The following is a 12,224-nucleotide window of genomic DNA, read 5'->3' on the forward strand; positions in this document are numbered from 1 at the left end:
TATGGTATACAAATTATTCTTAATTATTTATATGAATATATCGAAAATTGGAGCTCTGATACAGATCTACAAGATGGGGACGAGCTTTTTCGTCAATAACATAGATAAACGTAAAGTTCACCAACATTACAACTATTTAGGTGATGACAACTTGTTAATTTTGAATCAAAACATTGCAGGACTTTGTAATAAATTAGATTTATTGGATGTGACGCTTAGGGAATTTAAAGATATAGGTAAAGAGGTTGACATAATATGTTTTTGTGAAACGTTTGTACCAAAAGGCGCAGAATGTAATATAAAGCTGAATAATGTCAAGTGAGCAGCATCTTTCTGTCGTAGGAATAGTAGAGGCGGGACGTGCATTCTTATACAGAAATTGCTGGATTACGGGCCTATACCTTTTATAGAAACACTTGCCTGCGCATTCTATTTTGAATGTTGTACTGTAGAGATTGTAGGTACAGGGCTTATTATAGTTAATATATATCGAATCCCTGAGCAATCAAAAGCGCATATCGGTATATTCTTACATAAACTTAATTTGCTATTGACCTATCTTACCGAAAAATTCAAAAAGGCAAAGTTTGTAATATGTGGAGATTGGAACATCGATGTCTTGAAACAAAATTTAGCAGCCAAAGATCTTATTAGTACTCTACAAAACTATAATTTCATCGCCCATATACTTGCTCCAACACGACAAAACTCGTGTATTGACCAAATAGCTAGCAACATCAAAACAGCAAATGCTGAAATTCATCACCTAGGTCTTTCAGATCATGAAACTGCGCAAACTTTAAATATAAAAATAAAGAGACAAAAAGCCTATAACATGTGGCATGAATACAAACGCGACTATAACCCGGAAAACATTAAAAAGTTTTGTAACTCCATAGGCTCTCTTTCGTTTTTTGAAGTTCTAGATTCAGATATTATGGAGACTGCGTTTGATAGTTTCTACGATTTATTTTCTTTATTGTATAATTTATACTTTCCAATTCTATTAGTTAAAGTAACTAACCATCTCACAAAGTTGCGATGGCTCACTAAAGGTTTAAAGAAGTCATGTAAAGCCAAAAGAATATTACAAATGAAATATATAAATGAAAAAGTAAATAAATTACACAATAAACTACATTATAAAAGTTACAATACACTGCTTAAAAATGCATATTGAAGTCCAAACGAATCAGTAATACTAAATACATAAAAAGCAACACCAACAAATGTAGAGCGACGTGGAACACCATATCACAGACTCTCTCGAATGATTCTCATAAGGATGACATTAATTCGCTACAATTCAATAACCGTATATAACATAATCCCGTGACATTTGTAATATTTTGAATACTAATTTTTTAAATTTAAATAATTATTCTAATTTGACTCAAATTTGCATGACATCGAACATACAATCTATATTTAATTCAATATTTTTGACCCCAGTGACTGAAAAAGAAATTTACAATATAATAATATCATTAAAAAATAGTAAATCTTGTGGTTATGATGGAATAAATACAAAAATTATAAAACTTTGTGCTCCACACATTTGTTGTCCTCTTGCACATATTATTAATCTTTCATTCGTGGAAGGAACGTTTCCCAAACAATTGAAACAGTGTATCGTTAAACCATTATATAAAAAAGGTGACACTTCAGATCCTAACAATTACAGACCTATCACTCTGATACCTATTATATCGAAAATATTTGAGAAAGCTTTCTTAATAAGACTTAACAGCTTTATAGAAAAGAATAACATTCTCCATCCCTCTCAGTATGGATTTCGAAAAGGAAGATCCACAACACTTGCTTGCTATGACTTTCTAACCATTATAACGAAAAGTATCAATGACAAAATTCCGGTAGCATCACTTTTCCTCGATATGAGCAAAGCATTTGACTATATTAATCATTCTAAACTTCTGAAAAAACTAGAAAAGTATGGAATCAGAGGCACAGCATTTGACTGGATAAAGAATTACTTGAAAGATAGGACACAAAGTACGTCAATAAATAAAATTTGTAACAATTACAAGCGTCTTATAAAACAAAAGTTTTATTCTGATTATAAAACAAAAAACAGCGGCATTCCACAAGGAAGTATTTTAGCTCCGGTTCTCTTCAGTCTGTATATAAATGATCTTCCAAACGCAGTAGATCAGGAAAGCATTCTGTTTGCAGACGACACCACTCTTATATTAAAATGTTATGATAGAGACCACTTTAAAAAGAAATAAATGACGCACTATATAAAGTTATCAAATGGTTAAATGCAAAGGACTTACATATAAATATGAACAAAACAAAATTCATGCAGTTCAGATCGCATAATTCTAATCCATTGCCAATTCAAGTGCAGTATAACAATCAAGTAGTAGATACAGTCGACTGTTTTAGTTTCCTTGGAGTGAAATTTGACATACATTTAAAATGGAAACATCACATTGATCACGTGTGCAACAGGCTGAATAGATTTGTCTTTGGCCTACGTAGGCTAAGACAAACCGTGTCTCATTACGCTGCAATGATGGCTTATCACGGTTACGTCTCCTCTGTATTAAGTTATGGGCTTATACTGTGGGGGAACTCCGTAGATGTAGGTAGGGTTTTTATAATACAAAAAAAATGCATTCGCGCAATTTGTGGCGCTAAAGCAGATGACACATGCAAGCCCCTATTTAAAAAACTAAACATCTTACCTCTCCCCTGTATGTATATCAGAGACATCTGTGTGTTTTTTAAGACTAATCCTAAACATTTTAAAATACGTGGCGAAATATTTCAAAGACAAACACGGCCTAAAATTATGAATCAATTATATCAACCTCGTTGCCATAAAATAATTTACACAAATAACTGCTACAACATGTGCATTAAGATTTTTAATAATTTACCAAGTGACATTAAATTACTACAAGGACATAATTTTAAACTACAATTGACAAGATGGCTTATGACACATTGCTTCTATAGTAATAAGGAATACTTTGAATTTAGAAATATTTGACATTTTAATTAACTTCAATTACCTGTACCAATAAATTCCAATATATTTGCACACATGCTTGCAGGTTGAATACATTGTACCAATTTAATTTAAGACCTGTATATTTACTGTATTTTGGCAAATAAACATTAATCTAATCTAATCTAATCTACAGATACCAATCTTGCTTTATTTTGTGAAATCAGGAAAAACAACATTATCAGCACATTTGTCACGTAAATAGCAAGAAGCAATACAATTACCTTTAGTATTCATAACTTTGACGGAAAGATCATAAGGATCAACAATAGTTTTTATACCTACTAACTTAAAGGCTTTGATACTACTCAACATACTCCGTGAGTCGACATTACTCGGGTATATAATTGAATTTCGTAACAACGTATGCTGTGCGGTCGTGCAATCCGGCTTAATGGGCAAATATTAGGGCGAACCTCGTGGATTGTCGCACGAAAACACAATGTTTAGAAACTAAGTTATCTCACACTGCACACGATCAAAATAAGTTCCTTGAATTATTTTATTGTTGACTAACGGTAGCCTAGTAAAGCCTGCAACTTACCGTCTGACACTTCGAGTAAGTATCCTCCGTGCAGACAGACAGACATGCTATTGTTTAGAAAGTTACACCAATGCTCTGTAATTTCGTAGACATCTTTGTGTTTAATATTCGTCTACCCAGACACTGTTCGCAGACGCATTTAATACAACTCTGAGATTTTGTTTTGCATTTTAATTTCGACTAAACTATTGCTTGAGCATTCAAAACACTGCCAGAAACAATGAGACTGAAATCAAGGCCTTCAAGCCCCTCGAGTGTTCAATTCCATTGTTTAGGTATTTGTTAACCTCCCGCCGGGTGAAATTAATCGCCAGGCAGACGCGATTTATAAAGCGAAAGTTGGATTTAAGAGAATACCATCCTTAAGTCTGCGCTGCAACACATTTGCTGCTGGATATTTAAAAAATGTTACGAAGAATATTTCAAAAATATTCCAGGGAATATATACTCATTTGGTATACTAAAAAACTCCTTAAACTCTAAAATAATTAATTACATTATCTTAATTAAATTTTTATTGAATTGATATTCAATTATGTTTTGTGAAATTACTCCACTAGTTTGTTATAACTATTAATATAAAGGTCGGATTCTAACCGACTTCTTCTTGCATACCGTGCCAGACGCTATACCAACTAAGCCACGGAACGTACCAACAGACCTCACGAATTTTTATATGTGCTTGCGTCGTGTCTTTGTATTCGGTTTTTCAACGACATTATTTTACATTTACATTATCTTAATTTTGTTTTCTTGTTGTCTATTCCAGTCACATCAATTTTAAGACAAAGAGACAAAATAATGTAAACTATCAAGTTTATTTTATTTATTTATTTTGATTCCATACAAATAAGGCATACAAGAAAACATATTAGAACTGTGTTATGATTGTTAATACAAAGATGGAAACCATAGAACAAAAACCTTTGATCCGGCTGAATTCGAACCGACGCGACGTCTTCTAGCAAACCGTGACAGACACTATGCCGACTAATACAAAGATCCGACAAACATAAAAATACAAAGATCCGACAAACAATTCGTGAGGTCTGCCGGTTCGTTCCCTGGCTCAGTTGGCGAAGCGTCTGGCTTTTAGCTGGTTTGCGAGAAGACGAAGTAATTTTTTCTAAGTGTTCGACTTTTGTATTAATAATTAAAACAAACTAGTGGAGTAATTTCACAAAAATAATTGAATACAAATGCAAATTAAACACAAATATTATCATGTTTTTTTTTTTTTGGCGAGGTTACACTCACAATACTATAATATACCTAGTACGAGTACATTTATCACAACCAGTGTAGACTTTGACTAATTAACAAGCTTTCTAGAAGTAGAAATTTTAATTTGTTCTTCAAAGCGAATTTACTTAACAATTCTCTGCCTCCCAAAAATTATAATTTATTAAATGTAATTGGCAAGAAATGTTGTTCTTATACCATAGCAATTATTTACTTTTGGACATACATGTTTATTTTCACGGGCTCGCCTAGAATTACACTTGTTCGTTAAGTTAATTTTAAATTCAACTTTATAATAGTTTTTAGTAACGGCCAAATATTGAACTTTTGCTTTTACTGGAAGTATTTTACAGTAGGTAAATACTTTATCATAGTCTCCCTTACAACTATTCTTGGTTTTACGACTTACTAAATATTAAAAAAATCTTATTTGTAGGATTTTTACGTCGTTGAGGTATGTTTCAAAGGTTCCGCCATAACAACTCATACCGAAGCTCAGCAAAGATAACCAATGCGTAATACACTATACGCAGACTACGTTTATCTAACATCGATTTTAAGTGACAAAATTTGTTCAACAGTATTCTAAGCTTCGAACATATCTCACCGACATGTATTTTCCAGTTAAATCTATTATCAACATGCAGACCTAAGTGTTTAAACGTGTTAACATATTGCAAGCAAGCAAAGCTACCGATAAATGCGATTTTCCCTTTGGCCTCTTTGGACGTGTTGTAATCGTAACATTTGTACCGAGTACAATCCGGAACAAAATACATAATAGTACGGCATAAATATGTAATTTTTCTCGTATTGAAAAGCCCTTCAAAATAACCAAGAGATATACAAACACGGCCAAAACGATTTTATAAAATATACAAGCAAATTCAACCACTATTCACTTAAAACAAAATGTCTGGCGTTACACGAAATACCTAAGTGCTTGCAGTCGGTAACAAAGTGCAGGCAGCCGCGACACTGACACCGGCGAGACAGGAAGATGTGACAGATAAGTCACGTTGGACCTGCTGCCGATCGGGGCAGACGTGCCCCCGGGGTAACCTTGAAGGGCAACGAGCGGCTGCGGCTGCGGTGTCGCCGGAAGCGGATTTGCCTGCAGACACCGTCTCGTCGAAACAAATACGCGCCAAGCCTTGCTGAAATTCACTCTTTTTTGGGATTCTGCGCACTACCTGTGTAGGGGATTGCTTATATTTAAACCTCGTAAACTTATGTAGGAGATACATAGCATATAAAAAATACCTAACGATTAGTGAAAAGTTTCATGAGCAAATTAATAATAATGTCTACATTCTATTAGATTAATGTACTAATGTGCAGATCAAAACAACTAATTTCAAAATGTACCTAATGTTATAATCCTGCCATTTATTTAAACTGCCTCCGTGGCCGAACGGTTACCGCGCCGGTCTGCCACGCAGAGGTCGTGGGTTCGATTCTCGGACCGGGAGAAATATTTGTATGGCCTATATTTATTTCTCTCGTGAGTTTGGATGTAATTTGCGGTTGTCTATGTGTGTGTCCATGGTACCCGCCATTGCCCGCCCGTTTCCCTAGTTAGCGGGGCTACGAGTGTGTACTATTATTTAGTGTAGTTATTATTACTTAAAAGTATTACAATCGCACTCGCCTTATTTATGAATATTCAATTTGGACACATTAACCACCGATCGAGGCCATCGTCATTTTTCATCCGTGCGTTGATAATTTTTCTTCCTTTAGGTATTCTGCAATGCATTATTTCACGTACGTGAAAACGAGACAGTACATAATAAATGTTTTTGAGTGAGTGTAAAATAAAACTAAAACTTATTAATTTATTTATTTTTTATTTACATACACCAAGGCACATACGTAGAGAAACTTGCATTGTCCTGTCTTATACATTTATATACTGTTAAATGACATATTGGTTTATTTTTCTCAACTCAAAAATAGACCTAGAAGTGGTAGGACTAATAAACAAAATCGGGCATGCTGGTTTGTGAAAGACTGACGCCTGAGATAGGTGAAGAACCTGTATTACAGGTCACCAGGCTTCCACTCTGCAGACGAGCAACAATGTTCTGGCATGGAGGTTATGATATAATGGAAAATTATATAAAATACATTAATATTTACCAGTTGCAAGATAACAAGTAGGTAGTAACTAAATAATGAGAAACTCTAACTATATCACGACATATAAAGAGTGAGGATTAATGCGTGTTTTTAAGGTTCGTGTCTAATTGAGTTGGTGTATAAGTAAGTATGGTGTGTATGGTATATGAATTTAGGCGACAGTCCTATGAGTTGATATCAGATTAGGAATGCAGGGTCATTTAACGGTAGATGTAGTTGCTCAATGTCGTCATAATTTATGGTCTTAATCCGTCTGTGACAGTCTTTTTACAGATTGACTTAGAAGGCTCATAAAGTGAAAGTTTTGTATTTAATTTGTTGCACAAATAGGTACTGTACATATGTTATGCCGTTACAGGCGTATGTGTCACTCATTATGAAAGATAACATTTATATTCCTCCGTAAAGTGTAGCGTTATTTCAATAACATGTCGGCAAAATAAAGACGACGTAGATTCGTAGCAGCATCCTACAAATTAAATGTTTTTAAACATCATAAAACAATAATTATATTACATATTAACTGCCTCCATGGCCGAACGGTTACCATGCCGGACTGTTACGCAGAGGTCCCAGGTTCGATTCCCGGGCCGGGAGAAATATTTGTATGACCTACATTTATTTCTCTCGTGAGTTTGGGTGTAATTTGTGGTTGTCTATGTGTGTGTCCATGGCACCCGCGACACAGGGTTTCCCTAGTGCGGGGCTATGTTGAGTGTGTGCGTTATTTATTTATTTATTTATTTATTTATATTTACGTTACCAGCCATTAACATACGGTAATTGGAATATTGACTCGATGAACTCATCCCGTGGATAAACAGTTTGGCAGAATTTTTTAAACGTTCAGTGTTTATTTTCTGCTTTGTGTATTTTCTGCTAAATTGTGTACATTTATTATGTTCAGTGTGTTTATAATATTATTATTTAGGTGTGCTTGGTTACGTCTACGAAAGTTAAACTGAAAATTACAAATATAATGGCACCGCACCTTTTCAACATTATTCGTGGGGCGGATAGAGATCAATGAATTATATGAGTTGATTTCAGTTATTACCATTATATTGCAACAGTAATGACATGACATAGGTCAGTCGATATTTTTTAATATCGATTCTCGATTACATCGATCGTGTCCCAACACTGGTTCACGGAGTTTGACATGTATCATTCTTGACAAGGTGAATTTTACGGAGTGTAGGTGTGTAATTTGAATACAAATTAAACTTAGTATAATGTAAAGGCTAAATTAAGTTAATTTAAAGGGCGACCTTTAATTTGGGCGTATAAGTCTCTGTGTCACTGTTTCAACTTTGTTATATTTAATTCATGTCTTGTTGATTGTGCTAAAAAGAAATAGATAGATAAATAAATAAATAAGGTATTCAAAAGATTACAGCATAGTTTGTGCATACTTTACAGAATAAGTGCTATTTGTTAATGACTTAGGAAGCTACTACGGACCGCCGTGTTGCATTGCCGGAGTAAATTTTTAGGTGTTTTGTGTTCTCGTGATTTTTTGCATTACTTTCAAAAAACAAAGAACCTAGTTGTATGCCTTATAAGGAACGTACAACTCATATGAAAATCCATTTTTGTCCGCAGCTCAAATTTTTTTTCTACGTTTTTTAATGTAGGATCCACTACCACAGGAACAAAGAAAAAATGGCCGTACAGCAACTGCTCTGTAGCATCAGTGCCCGTATGTAGAGAATAAACAATATACTGCTTATGGCATTACTTATAAAGAGGCTGTAAGTTAGAACCTTTGCCTTCCCAAATAAATGGGTGAAAACGTATAAAAAATAATATGGTGCACTATGATTGAAAAAAAGGGCGCGAACTTTGAAGTGTACGGGCGCAAATTACAAAATTAATTTGTAGAAATTCTTTATTAGCCCTTTTTACTTCTTTTATAACTTATTTTGCCTAGATTCAATTGGTCAATTCAATCTAAGTTTTCAATTGTGATGACTGACGACAGTGGTGGCAGGATTTCTGCCACCAAAAGAAAAGCCACAATTCGGGAAAATTCTCCTCCCGCCAAAATGGCGGCAAATTTTAATAGGACAAAAAGAGGACTGTTCAAGGAATACAATCATATTTATAAAGAAGAAGGGAAAAAAGATTATCCAGTGTTGCTTTCTATGGCCCCATCCATTGATGAATCCTCCTCTACAAAACTGGACCTGTTAAAAATAAACAACATTTTGAAATCGGTGAAAGGTGTTTCATATGTAAGACCTGTTGGATTACGCATCATAAAAGTATTTTTTTCATCCAAAGCAGATGCTAATAACTTCATCATGAATAGCAAACTTCAAAAAACCCATGGATGGATCGCAAGGATCCCATACGAGCATCTTGAGTCACAAGGTATAATTAAAGTGCCTACTGAACTTACTGAAGAACAATTGCTTCAAGAGTTGCAAGCTGACATTGAGATTATAGGGATTAAGAGATTTGAAAGGAAGATGGATAATATTCTTGTTCCTACCCCTACAGTTTTGGTCACCTTCCTCAGTTCCACTGCCCCTGATCATGTAACTTATGATTTTATATGGTTTGAGGTGAAGAAATATGTGAGACCTTTACAACAATGTTTCACATGTTATAAATTCGGCCATAGTAAAAATTCATGTAAATCAAAACAGGTTTGCTCCATTTGCTCTGGAGAACACTTCTTCAATGTGTGTAACAACCAAGCCAATGTAAAATGTATTAACTGCAAGAGCACAGACCACATTGCTGTTTCTTCTTTATGTCCTATAAAAAAGGCTAAATTAAATGAAATTAAAGATCAAATCAGCGGCAAGTCCACCTATGCCTCAATAACAGCAAAATCTGCTTTTCCTTCTTTGAAACAAGAATCCTCAAGGCCACAGCGAAGAGCCTTACTGTCTGAACTGATTAACTCCGATGAGGTCATAAGTGTTATTACTAAGACAGTGTTAGATATTCTTAAAAAAAAAGATTCTGTTTCTTCAACAAAATCAGATGCCAGCACCTTAGTTTCTTCTAAGGTCATAAAGGAGTTGCTTATTACTAATTTTGCTTCATAATATGGATTTTCAGGGTAATATTAAGCAATTTGTAATCTTCCACTGGAACTCTCGTAGTGTCTTGTCTAAGTTATCTAATCTACAACACTTTATTTCCTGTTCAAATACTGACATCGATATAATTCTTCTTAATGAAACTTGGCTTACTCCTGACAAATGTTTTAGGATTCCTGGTTATAACATAGTCCGACAAGATTCTAGTCGCCCTCATGGTGGTGTTGCTGTTGCTATTAAAGGTAAGTATAAGTTCTCTACCATCTCTTGTGACAAATGCTATGACTTCCAGAATATTTTATTGTCTGTTTCTCTTGGTTCTTTGTCACTGGATATTTTATGTGTTTACTTGCCTCCTCCTCCAAATGGCAAATTTCAAATTCAACAACTGAATAATGTTTTTTCTAAAATCTGTAATAAAAATTATATCATTGTAGGCGATTTTAATGCCCATCATATTGCTTGGGGTTGTAGAAACGTTGACAGAAGAGGCAATTTAATCTATAATTTTGTTGATACTCATAATTTAGTATGTTTAAACGATCACACTATAATGACCTTTGCTCCATTTGGTCAACAAGGCAATGTACTCGATTTAGCTTTTGCTTCTCCATCAATTAGTTCCAGCTGTACACTTTCAGTATTAGACGATCTTATGAGCAGCAACCACTTCCCTCTACTGGTTAGTTTGTTTTACAAGGAATGTGTGCAGAGCCATAAGCAGTCTTCAACTCACTCTGCCGCTCCAACCACTCCCTCTATACACTGCCTAGCTAATCTCAATTATAATAAAATAGATTGGTCGAAATTTCATGATTTATGTACACACAAATTCTCAACTTTTACTATTAATCCGGATCCACTCGTTGCGTACACTGACTTTATTCAAATCTTAGTTGACATCTTACTGACATTTCATACAACGAAGGCGATGTTTTGCCATAATAAAAAACGTCAACCGTTGCTTTGGTGGAACGATGTTTGTAGTCAAGCTGTTCAACAAGCTAAAATTGCTCTTGATTCATTTAGGATTTATCCATCTCAAGAAAACTATCTTTTATATAAACAATTTGATGCTAAGAAAAAGAAAACTCTTTCCGAGCAAAAAGCATTAGGTTGGGCCAACCTTTGCTCTTCTTTCAACCGCATGACTTCCACTAAACTAATTTGGGATTATATTCGCAAATTTAAATTTGCTAAGCTCCGTACCAGCTCTAAATCTCACTTTTTTGACGATACTAAAAATATTATGATGTTTCTAGATAAAATAACTTCTTCGTCACTTACTTGTAATTTTTCTACTCATTTACAATATTTATTTTTTAATAACAGCTCTAGTTCAACTCAATGGTTGACTGATCCATTTGGATTTCATGAGCTACAAGCTGCTTTACTGAATAAGAAAAGTAGTTCTCCAGGTCCAGACTATATTACTTACAAAGTTATTCAGTGTTTACCCTTCCTGGCTAAAACATTTTTGCTAGAAATTTATAATAGGCTTTGGAAAAAAAGTATTATACCTCCGGATTGGAAAATCCAGTATGTAGTTCCTATATTAAAACCTAATAAAGATGCTAATAGCTTAGATGCATATCGACCTATTTCTTTAACTTCATGTTTTTCGAAATGCTTCGAAACTATGCTTAAAAACCGTCTTGAGTGGTTCGTGGAAAATGGTCAACGCATACCTGACTTTCAATTTGGGTTTCGCAAAGGGAAGAGCACCTTGTATAATTTAGCTTGTTTGGTAGGTGATATTAAAAATAATTTTGTGAGTAATAAAAGTACTTTGGCTGTTTTTTTGGATATTAAAGGAGCTTTTGATAATATAGATCATGAATACCTAATCAAAAGTTTATCCCATCTAAATATACCAGGTTTAGTTTTACGTTGGATTTTTAATTTCCTTAACGATAGAAACACGTTTATTAAATATAAAAATAAATTGTATGGCCCCAGGAGTTCGTTTAAGGGAACTCCTCAGGGTTCAGTTCTTTCACCGCTTATTTTTATTTTAAGTCTTGTGGGTTTCATGAAGCGGATTCCTGATTCTGTGCATTACTCTTTCTTTGCAGATGATCTTGTTGTTTATCTAAGTTGTGATAATCCCAATAAAGGGCAAGATGACATGAATGAATGCTTACGAATCATTAATGACTTACTTTCTACTGATTTAAAACTTGAAGTCAATATTGCTAAGAGT

The sequence above is a fragment of the Hyposmocoma kahamanoa genome, unplaced genomic scaffold (genome assembly GCF_003589595.1).
Source record: "Hyposmocoma kahamanoa isolate Upper Pololo Valley unplaced genomic scaffold, ASM358959v1 93, whole genome shotgun sequence".
Taxonomy (NCBI): Eukaryota; Metazoa; Arthropoda; class Insecta; order Lepidoptera; family Cosmopterigidae; genus Hyposmocoma; species Hyposmocoma kahamanoa.